This window comes from Anguilla rostrata, chromosome 14 (genome assembly GCF_018555375.3).
Source record: "Anguilla rostrata isolate EN2019 chromosome 14, ASM1855537v3, whole genome shotgun sequence".
Classification (NCBI taxonomy): domain Eukaryota; kingdom Metazoa; phylum Chordata; class Actinopteri; order Anguilliformes; family Anguillidae; genus Anguilla; species Anguilla rostrata.
Genome location: NC_057946.1, coordinates 26,102,485 through 26,114,049, shown reverse-complemented (window position 1 = coordinate 26,114,049; position 11,565 = coordinate 26,102,485).

The following is an 11,565-nucleotide window of genomic DNA, read 5'->3' as shown; positions in this document are numbered from 1 at the left end:
ACTCTTACCACACCTACACAAACACCCTTACACACTCTCACATCAGCCACACAAACACTCTTACACACTCTTACCACACCTACACAAACACCCTTACACACTCTCACATCAGCCACACAAACACCCTTAGACACACTTTTACCTCACCTACATAAACACCCTTACACACTCTTACCTCACCTACAGAAATACCCTCACACAGACTTACCTCAGCCACAAAACACCCTTACACACTGTGAAACTTTCAGTTGAGAAAACCTAGAGAATATAGGTGTAAGAGAGTTTATTTAACACTGAACATTTTAACTGTGTGCCCTACAGTGGAATAAGGTGCCCATCTCAGTACCATATGGGCACTTTTCCAAGCTGAAGCTCAACTGAAACGCATGCCCACCTCAGAATTTTGTAAGCCCTTTCCTATAAGCCAACCCTGGTCTTGGAGAATTACTGGTCCTGGAGAATTATGTTCTGCAATTATTTATTTTTGCTTAAAAAAAAAAAGAAAGAAAAAAAAAACCTCTCTTCTGATCCAATAAGCCAGGTGAGAAAGGTTTACTGAGTAATCGACTGCTTTAATTGATCAATTACGTTCTGAACTACAAAGAGGACCTGCCCCGCGGCTCGCTGGAGCCAGCACTGCAGGCCGCACGCCAGCCAAACGCGCCCACCTCCACGCAGTAAAGGCCCATTTCCTTTGAAGTGCGCCTCATTAGAATCTTACCACGCACAAGAATAATGATTTCAGATTTTGGGAAGCCGGTAGTTTGGGGATCAAACGGAGGAGGCAGGTCTCCGGGCCTTCTTAACGGTGACGGCAGCATGAACCAGAGCGTTAACCCCGCGCGGCCCGGAGAGAAAGGCCCGCCTGACCTCCGGCGGACCCCCGAACCGCTCCGATCCGTAACCGCGACCCCCCCCCCCCCTCCCCTCTCCTCCCCTCGGGCGGGGCGAGGCCGCGTTCCGGGCGGGTCACCCGTAAATCCGCTTTTTTTTTTACGAGAAGCGCGCGTCGTACCCCGCATCGCACCTCTCATAAAACCACTTCATTATTGGAAACGGAGAATTAGCGTAATTTGTCTCCCGGATTTGTCGCTCGAAGGAATGTGTTCCCCACAGTTCTTTAAAAAAAAAAAATTAAAAATTCTTTCCTGGCTGGAATTATGAAAAGGGGGTTAGAAGGGAGAGAAATGCATAAACACTGTGGCGTTACAGAACTGAGCCCGGAGGTAAGAGCACGCGTGACTCAGGGTTTGGACTCGGAGAGCGGCGTGCCATCTGCTGAGTGTTAGAGTAATGAGCTCTGCCGGTGGGTAAATGGCTTGGCGTTCTCCGAGCCCGTAATTAGCACCTTTCCTGTGGGCCTGCTAGCACTTCCGCAGCTCTTCCGCTTGCCAACAGCAACATGGAGGGTGGCATCCAGACGGCGTGGTCCCCGTGTGTAAACACGGTCCCGTTCTGGGAGAGCGTGCGCGAAAACCGAACCTCGGACGCGCGCGGTTCTGCGCGCGCAGCGTCGTTCCAGCGGAGGTCAGAACGCAGTCGTTAAAGGAGTTTGGCGGTTGTCTTTAATGTCTGTCTTTAATTTGCCCGTGTCTGGACACGCTGAAACAATAGAATCCTGAAGTTGCTGCGGTTACATGTGCAATTGATTGTTCATGTCTGGATGTACTGACTGGCAAGGTTTTGTGGTGCAGCTTTGACTGCAGGTGATTATAGATGTAATGTCTGTAATGCAATCCCCCGTTTCCCTACATGTGGCGTACGCATCATGCGCTGTGAGAGCTCTGCTGTGTGTGTTTTTGATTGAGCTGGCCTGGCCTGTCCTCTCTCGTCTGTCTAATCGTGACATCACCCTCGGCAGACCTCGGCCAATTCCAGACATGCCTGGACGATCCCGACCTCGGCCCCGCGTAGATCTCCCCATTCTGCGGGCTGACGGGACCTGCCGATTCTGATCAGCCAGCCGGGACGGTGGAACACAAAGGGGGGCCTTTCCACAACACTGAACACTAATCACTCCGCGTGTTCATTAAGAGCAGCTCATTGGAGAGGTAGATGTGATTCAGTACCATAAAACAAGAGCCCCGCTATTCTCATCTGGTTTCAATTAATTATACTGTAGTCTAATAATAATAATAATAATAATAATAATAATAATAATATCCATCTCATACATTATCTATACCCGCTTATCCTGGGCAGGGTCGCAGGGGGTGCTGGATCCTATCCCAGCGCGCATTGGGCAAGAGGCAGTAATACATCCTGGACAGGCTGCCAATCTAATAATAATAATAATAATAATAATAATATTCTGAAGGAGGTTTAGGTGAGGTTCTTCAGTCGGTTCCTCTGTGTTTTATCCTGGGACTATGTCCACTGCACCTCACTGCACACTGTTTATAACATTAATATAGGCTAATCTAAAAGCGTTTATACGCACTGTGTGTACATATATCTGTGCGGTAGTAAACGGCGGTAGTGTACTGTATATTCCCTCGATGGTGCTGACTGGAATGTTAATAACGGTTTTTATGGCGTTTTTTTATTGCTCTGTGCGGCTCATCCGGGAGAGTGCCTGTGCGCGAGACTTCATTGGTTTAAAGTTTATATCTTTCCCCTTGAATCCATACACTTTCATTTACTTTCATGACACTCTCAACAAGAAAGGGGGTATGCAAATGAGGGTTCGGATGTGTTGGAGGTAGAGGAACTGAATAAACTAATTACAAAAGCAAGTATGCGGACTAGTAAACAGAAATAAAGGCTGGGGGAAAAAAAATCTGCAATACTTCAACATGAAAACTGACAAGCTGTTCCTTCGGCTTTGTAGCTGAATAGAAAGTGAAGAAGAAGAAGAGTAATCCAGACCGAAGCCGAAGTAATCCGGAATAATCCAGAGCACAAGCATTAGTAATCTAGACTAATCCAGTTATTTTTAATTAATCTGCCATTCACAACTATAATAGAATTGTTAATGTTATTCAAATGTGGAGGTCAAACACAATGTCCTGCATCTATGCAAGTATTTTACGGTGTTGTAATATGAATATCTGTGCGCATTATGTGGCTCAGAGTTTTTCAATCTCTTTGCTATGATGGCCACCTTAAAACTGCATGACCAGCTCTTGTAAATCCTGTACCTCTTATGTTTGGTCTAGAAAGATGACAGGACCTCCAAAAAATGAATTTTCGTCCAAGAAAGTCAAGTGTTATTTATGTGAGGGAAGTGTGTTGTGACAAAGAAATACATCGACCTCCAAAGGACATTTGTTTTGACACCGGGAGGATTGAAAGTTCATAATTGGTAAAAATACAAATGGAAAACAATAAACAGTAACTCTGTCACATTGTGGAGTCACATTGACCTTCCCTCTGTGTTTTCCTTTCTACAACTGGCCGGCTAAAATGGTTGCCGTTGTCAAACGAAACTAATTCAGAATGGCAAAGTGAAGTCAAAAAACTTACTCGGGAAAAGGTTCTGGTCCACAAATCAGAATTTTGTCGGCTTTAAAAAATCGGAAAACGTCGCTCACCGAACCGCCTGTCAGTGCCATGGTCACGCCGTGGCATAAATGTGGCACTGGCTAAATCGGTCCATTCAGACGAGTTTGCCCTGGCAGCTGGAAGACACGGCGTGACTGGCGCTACCCAGGGAAGGGTGCCAGCGTGAAGAAATGTACCGCCCTTCTGCTGCCACCCCTCTCCTCCTGCTACAGCGCTTCGTTCTTCGTTGGCACGTAAGGTTAATTAACGAAGCGTGAGCGTGTGAGGTTAATTAAAACACCGTCTGCAGGTGAAGGTTGTTTCCATGCCGTGTTGCAGGGGCACTGAAACCTGACCCCTCATTCTTCTCCTCTAATCGGGGACTAAATTAGACATGGCGACCCCCCCGGAGGGGGCGGAGCCTCTGGCCAACGGGCGATGTCGATCAATCAATCAATCAGCCAACTATCAGCTGGAGAGGAAAACCCAGAAGTACGGCTGGCCTCGAGGGCCAGATTTGACTGTCCCTAATAGTTTTGTCAGAGAAGATGAAGCTTGTGTTTCTCCTTGCGACATGGGGGGATAAGGAGAAAGGGGGGTTGGTGGGGGGGTTGGTTTGAAATGTACAGACGGAACACTGTGCTTCCATTCTGAGAGAGAGGGTAGGTGGCAGCAGGTGGAGCCAGTGCCCCGGGGTAGTGATTAAGCATGGAAACACTCAAGCTGTTGGAAGCGGCGGCTTTTAGCCGATTTATTCCTGACAAATGAGCAAAACAAAAAACATGGGTTCGGCCAAAAAAACAGGCCGGCTCCCGGAACTTCAAAGGGATAGTCTCGCAGGGGCGGGGGGGGTGGAGGTAGCCTGCCGTAGGCCCGGATGGTCGGGAAGATGGAACGCGCAGCGGCCGCGCCCACCGAGGTCTCTTTTCCCAGGGCGCGGCAGGCTAAATCAGGCAACGAGCAACACCTGAGTTGACTGTGAATCAGCCTCAGGTGTGCTGTGTCTGTACTGCATGTGAAGCCACTGCTGTCCATGGGGCCTGTAGGCCTCCCTGAATCAGCAGGCCGAAGCAGGCAACTAGCAACACCTGAGCTGACTGTGAATCAGCCTCAGATGTGCTGTGACTGTGGAAACAGGAAACAGGAAGAGGAGGAGCTGCTGCTGGAGAGGAGGAACAGCCTGTTCCACTCCTCCTCCATCCCCGCTCCCAGTGCCACGGCCGGTACATAAGACACGTCAGTAATGAGTCTGCTCTGTCAGATTGTAGGTGAGTGAGCCCTGTTCTTTACCTTCACTCATCTGTACAGACTCTCTCTCTTCCTCTCTCTCTGTCTCTCGCTCTGTCTGTCTTTCTCTCTCTGTCTCTCTCTCTCTCTCTTTCTCGTTGGAAGTTTTGCAAACACCAAGTTTTTCAATATATATATATATTTTTAAATTGCATGAAATAAGATCATCTCTAGAAATCTAATAGTATGCATTCCGTCGAGTGTGATTTATAGATTACCATACTACACCCAGCTCTTGAACAGGCACTGAATCAGAGAAGTCTGTACCTTTCCTCATAAATCTACACGGCCAGAGCAGATCTGATTGTTTTAAATAAGATGAATAATGCAAATACTCACACTCTACTCTTATTGTCTTTCCGTCTGCTTTCACATTTTGCGTTACTTGCAAAATGTGAAATTGCCTTGCTCCGTGCAAAGAGCGACGTCGAATGTAAAATTAAAGCGATTGATTGATGCGCTCCAAGTGTCTTCTGACTTCAAATCAATCATGAGTAACGATTTATTAAAAAAAAGAAAAGAACCCCAAATAAATAGAGAGTTATCACTCACTAAAAGATGCCTGGCACTTTTTTTTTTGAATAAATATTTTATTGGTTCCCTGTAGTATACCTGATATACACACATTAAGCCATATTAGTGTTAATGTGTGTGCACACGTGTGAAATGCAATGGAACCTACAATGACAACTGTTTTATATATATATATATATATATATAATTTGTTCTATTCTTCTTCAAAAGCTCCACTCTCCACACCTGATTATGAAAGAAATGTATTTTAATGAGTCTTGTGCAATTTTGAGATCCTATGAACAGAATTACTGGGCTGGCCTTCGCATTGCAGATCTTAATATAAATTCAGGTAATGGAAGGAAATTTAAAGACTTCATTCTTTCAATAACAGGCTGGAATTTTCAGAGGTGAGTCTGTGAGCTTGCCCCCCAACAGCCCCCCCCCCCCCCCAGGCATGCACCACAACATAGATTACTGAATAAAGTCCACACATAATTTCCCAACATAAACTGGTTCACTGGTTCACTGATTTCATTTCAGAACACCACGGACCTTCCTTTGTGACATCATCGCCTCTCCTGCAGAGACGTGTGTTGCGGTGTTCACCAGTTCGGTGATAAACTGCGCCACTGCTGTGGTCAACACTCTCCGAGCATCACGCTGATAAACTACAACGCCACCCAGAGCGAAGGGCGTCACGATGATAAACTACCCAACGAGGCTTCCTCACGCTCTAGATTACACCCGCTGCCTATGTAACTATCCCTGAGGCAGGGATGGGGTTTGATACACCAGGGATTAGAGCCGTGAGCTGGGGTCGTGGTAAAGGTTCCGTTAGCGGTTAGGGGTTAGTGCTTAAAGAGTCAGAGATTAGTGGATAGTGCAAATGGTTAGATATTAGGGGTTAGTGTTTAGGGATTGGAAGTTAGGGGATAATGGCTAGATGTTAATGTTTAGGGATTAGGGGTTAAAGATTAGTGGTTAGGGGATAGTTTTTAGTGATAAACTTTATGCTGCAACATCTGGGCCATCAGTAAATGGGTGATTGCATGTATAGAAGCTCTGACTCTATATGTTTTTTTTTTGGACAAGAACATGGCATCGTTTACAATGGTTTCAGGTGGAAGTCCTTGCCTCACTGTAAATTCTCAAATTCAGAAATCATTCTTCTCCACTGGACATCTTATTACACTCTAAAATAATTTAACGTCGCCTGTCATTTACTAAGCAGAGCAGCGTAACATTTTTCTTGAGGTTCGTATTTGCCGAGAGCCATTTTCGGTCCGAAGGTGCTTTTGAGTATGATGATAATCACCCCGTAAGCCTGAGGGGTGGCTGTGGCTCAGTCTCTGAACGTTAACCGCAATTTACGCTGCCAAGCAGGTGCAGCAGTAATGGGGCTTGTGGGTAAAATATTAGCAGCTGCTCCCGTACAAAGTATTCTCCTAAATGCTAAAATGAAGAACGTGTTTTGTAAAGAGTGTTTTCTGATATATTAAATAGTATATTAAGGCTTCAGCTAAGTAAGGCTAATCTGCTAAAGATGAGCTATCGGATATGTAGAGCAGGGAGAGGACATAAACCTTCCCTTTGAAGGGTATAATGTACGGCCATAATGAAGGCTTGTATCCGAGATATGAATACTCGTGCACACACATTTCTCATATTAAAACAGAGCGGAGCTCTTCGCAAATGATTTTGGATGTAATTTGTCTACATATTTGGAGCGCTAGCTTGTCAAAAGGGTTATTGCATGCATTGTTCTCTGGATGTTTGTTTTATCACCTGAAGACATGTTTTGCCCTTTAAATCTAACGAGGTGTTACAATCAAAACATCATGTTTTATGTTTAGGGTAATATTCATAATATATTTTCTGGAAGGGGAGTTGTTTATCGCGAATCAGAATGTCTCTTACTACAAATCATAAACCTGTGTACATTAGAGCAACAGCTCTAATTCAGAGCAGGAGGAAGAGGAACACCTAACTAAAGCTAAGCTGAAAGCGTATGAAAGAGGAGAGAGACACTGCAACTGAAAGCAGTGGGAAGAGAGAGCTCTACGAAACAGGAAGAGGACACTCTAACTGAAAGCAGGAGGAAGAGGAGCGCTCCTAACTGAACACAGGAGGAAGAGGAGCACTGCTAACTGAAAGCAGTGGGAAGAGGAGCACTACTGACTGAAATCCGGAGGAAGAGGAGCACTCTAAACTGAAAGCAGGAGGAAGAGGAGCACTCCTAACTGAAGGCAGGAGGAAGAGGAGCGCTCCTAACTGAAAGCAGGAGGAAGAGGAGCACTCCTAACTGAAAGCAGGAGGAAGAGGAGCGCTCCTAACTGAAAGCAGGAGGAAGAGGAGCGCTCCTAACTGAAAGCAGGAGGAAGAGGCGCTCTAACTGAAAGCAGGAGGAAGAGGACTCCTAACTGAAGCAGGAGGAAGAGGAGCTCCTAACTGAAAGCAGGAGGAAGAGTGAGCGCCTCCTAACTGAAAGCAGAGAGAGGCGCTCCTAACTGAAGAGGAGGAAGAGGAGCGCTCCTAACTGAAAGCAGGAGGAAGAGGAGCTCTCCTAACTGAAGGCAGGAGGAAGAGGAGCGCTCCTAACTGAAAGCAGGAGGAAGAGGAGCTCTCCTAACTGAAGGCAGGAGGAAGAGGAGCACTCCTAACTGAAAGCAGGAGGAAGAGGAGCGCTCCTAACTGAAAGCAGGAGGAAGAGGAGCGCTCCTAACTGAAAGCAGGAGGAAGAGGCGCGCTCCTAACTGAAAGCAGGAGGAAGAGGAGCACTCCTAACTGAAAGCAGGAGGAAGAGGAGCGCTCCTAACTGAAAGCAGGAGGAAGAGGCGCACTCCTAACTGAAAGCAGGAGGAAGAGGAGCGCTCCTAACTGAAAGCAGGAGGAAGAGGCGCACTCCTAACTGAAAGCAGGAGGAAGAGGCGCAGTGACATCAGCAGCGAGGCCTGCCGGTGCTTCCACCTCTCCGGTTGCAGGAGCAGACTCCATTAAGGTAATGAGTTTTACATTTATAGAAGAGACGCGGCGGCGGCGTGTCAGAGGGCACAAGCCCGGCGCGGCTCGGGCCGGACCCCATTAATCACCCTCGCCTTTCCCTGTCAGCGCCGGAGGGCAGCACACCTTCTCAGAGTCACCACCCTGAATCAGACTATTTAAATATCTGCCGGCCTGCAGAGGCCCTCACCTGAGGGGTACCGAGAGAGGTGTGCAAGGATATTGAGAGATGTGTGTGAGGGTATTGGGAGATGTGTGTGAGGGTATTGGGAGATGTGTGTGAGGATATTGAGAGTGTGTGTGAGGATATTGAGAGATGTGTGTGAGGGTATTGGGAGATGTGTGTGAGGATATTGAGAGTGTGTGTGCGGGTATTGAGAGATGTGTGAGAGTATATTGAGATGTGTGTTGGGATATTGAGAGATGTGTGTGAGGGTATTGGGAGATGTGTGTGAGGATATTGAGAGTGTGTGTGAGGATATTGAGAGATGTGTGTGAGGGTATTGGGAGATGTGTGTGAGGATATTGAGAGTGTGTGTGCGGGTATTGAGAGATGTGTGAGAGTATATTGAGATGTGTGTGAGGGTATTGGGAGTGTGTGTGAGGGTATTGAGAGATGTGTGTGAGGGTATTGAGAGATGTGTGTGAGGATATTGAGAGATGTGTGTGAGGATATTGAGAGATGTGTGTGAGGATATTGAGAGTGTGTGTGGGGATATTGAGAGATGTGTGTGAGGATATTGAGAGGTGTGTGTGAGGGTATTGAGAGATGTGTGTGGGGATATTGAGAGATGTGCGCAAGGATATAGAGAGTGTGTGTGAGGGTATTGAGAGGTGTGTGAGGGTATTGAGAGGTGTGTGTGAGGGTATTGAGAGTGTGTGTGGGGATATTGAGAGATGTGTGTGAGGATATTGAGAGTGTGTGTGGGGATATTGAGAGATGTGTGTGAGGATATTGAGAGATGTGTGTGAGGATATTGAGTGGTGTGTGTGAGGGTATTGAGTGTGTGTGTGGGGATATTGAGATGTGTGTGGGGATATTGAGTGTGTGTGGGTATTGAGAGGTGTGTGTGAGGGTATTGAGAGTGTGTGTGGGGATATTGAGATGTGTGTGGGGATATTGAGAGATGTGTGTGGGGATATTGAGAGTGTATGTGGGGATATTGAGAGATGTGTGTGAGGGTATTGGGAGATGTGTGAAAGTATATTGAGATGTGTGTTGGGATATTGAGAGATGTGTGTGAGGGTATTGAGAGATGTGTGAAAGTATATTGAGATGTGTGTTGGGATATTGAGAGATGTGTGTGAGGGTATTGGGAGATGTGTGTGAGGATATTGAGAGTGTGTGTGAGGATATTGAGAGATGTGTGTGAGGGTATTGGGAGATGTGTGTGAGGATATTGAGAGTGTGTGTGTGGGTATTGAGAGATGTGTGAGAGTATATTGAGATTGTGTGAGGGTATTGGGAGTGTGTGTGAGGGTATTGAGAGATGTGTGTGAGGGTATTGAGAGATGTGTGTGAGGATATTGAGAGTGTGTGTGAGGATATTGAGAGATGTGTGTGAGGTATTGGGAGATGTGTGTGAGGGTATTGAGAGATGTGTGTGAGGGTATTGGGAGATGTGTGTGAGGGTATTGGGAGATGTGTGTGAGGGTATTGGGAGATGTGTGTGAGGATATTGAGAAATGTGTGAGGATAACACAAGACATATGTGAGAATAACCGGAGGTGTGTGTGGGAAAGTGTAGAGATGGGTCTGTGGAAGCCTCTGTCTTCAGATTTGCAGGGTTTACCAGGAGCTTCACAGGAAGGCAAAATCAAAGGGGTGATGAGTCACCGTCCAGTCTGTGAGCACTCTGCGGCTCGCCTCGTTGTTCCGCCTCTGTCCGTCTTTATTAAGGGCTCTCAGGAGCAGCCAGAGAGGCACGCTTTTCCATCGACTTTAAATCAGCCATTTTGTGTCACAGAGGGATCAAAGCTGTCTCTCTGGCAACATCATTTCCCAAAAATGCAGGAAAGCCGTGTTTAAACGGTCAAACAGAAATTAAGTTACTGTCTGTGCTAAATCTCGATACAGACATATTATGCGTTTATGGCATGACATATCATCTGTTCCCAATTTCTCTGTGCAAAAACACGTTCTTCTCTTACATGGCTCTAGCAGCTGTGGGTGACTACGGGGGCCAGCACCAACAGCGTAGCCTCCAAATGGGTTTTTCCACTTCCTCCAGACAGGCCGAAGGGAGAGAAAGAGGGGTCTCGCTACAGGAAGTGCCCCAAATCTGGCACCAAATCACCTCAATCTCACGTCCGCTCACAAGTTTATCGTTCTGGTTCCGAATTTGGAACAACTCCCCCACCCACTCCCGCCCAACTGAATTCCTGGCTTTTGCACTGCATGGGACAGGCATACAAATTCAATTTATTACAGTAACAAAAAGAGGAAGGAGGGCTGCTGTGAATTAATGGTGGACAGACGGTCAGAGAGGACAGACAGACAAGCAGACATGCGAACACACACACACACACACGCACACACAGACAGAAACTCATTCTGCCTTCTCCAAAACCTGAGAGAACAACTTGAGCTGATTAATACTCACATTGCAGCTGGACTGAAATGCTTTCACGTCCATTGTGCTTGTTTAATTTCATTTATTTAATCACCAAACAGACGGTTTTGGCTGTTTATTTTCTCCTTTTTTCCCGTTGTTAAGCATTTTTATCTTCTGTAAAATATAATTACGTTACATTTTAAATGTATAACTTTGTTCATTAAAATTAATTATGTGATGCTGTAAGTCTCATGGAAAATAAAAATATTGTACAAAGGAGAAAAACAAACTAAATATTCAGTGTGATTAGCTGTTTTACTAAACATCACATTTCTTTGAAATTAGAATTGGTAATTTTACAAGTTATGTTTTATTCTGATTAGGCTCTATATTTTATTCATGTTGCTTCTCCTTGCTTTACAGACGTCTAAACTGCTCAGTAAATATTTACACCCCTGACTGCAATTACCAGTAAGGTTTACACGTGCCATAGGCAGTGAGTGGTTCTCTCTCTTTCTCTCTCTCTCTCTCTCTCTCCCTTTCACTCACTCACTCTGTCTCTCTCTGTGTATAAACAGAACTCATGCTTATTAGAGAGAGAGAGAGCGAGCTGCGGTGAAAAATCTTGCTCCGTGGATTCCAGGAATGCCTTATCACCTCCAAACCCCGCACCTGCGTTTCCCTTTCACATTTGGCGAGACGGGCCATTGGCCGGAACTCTCGA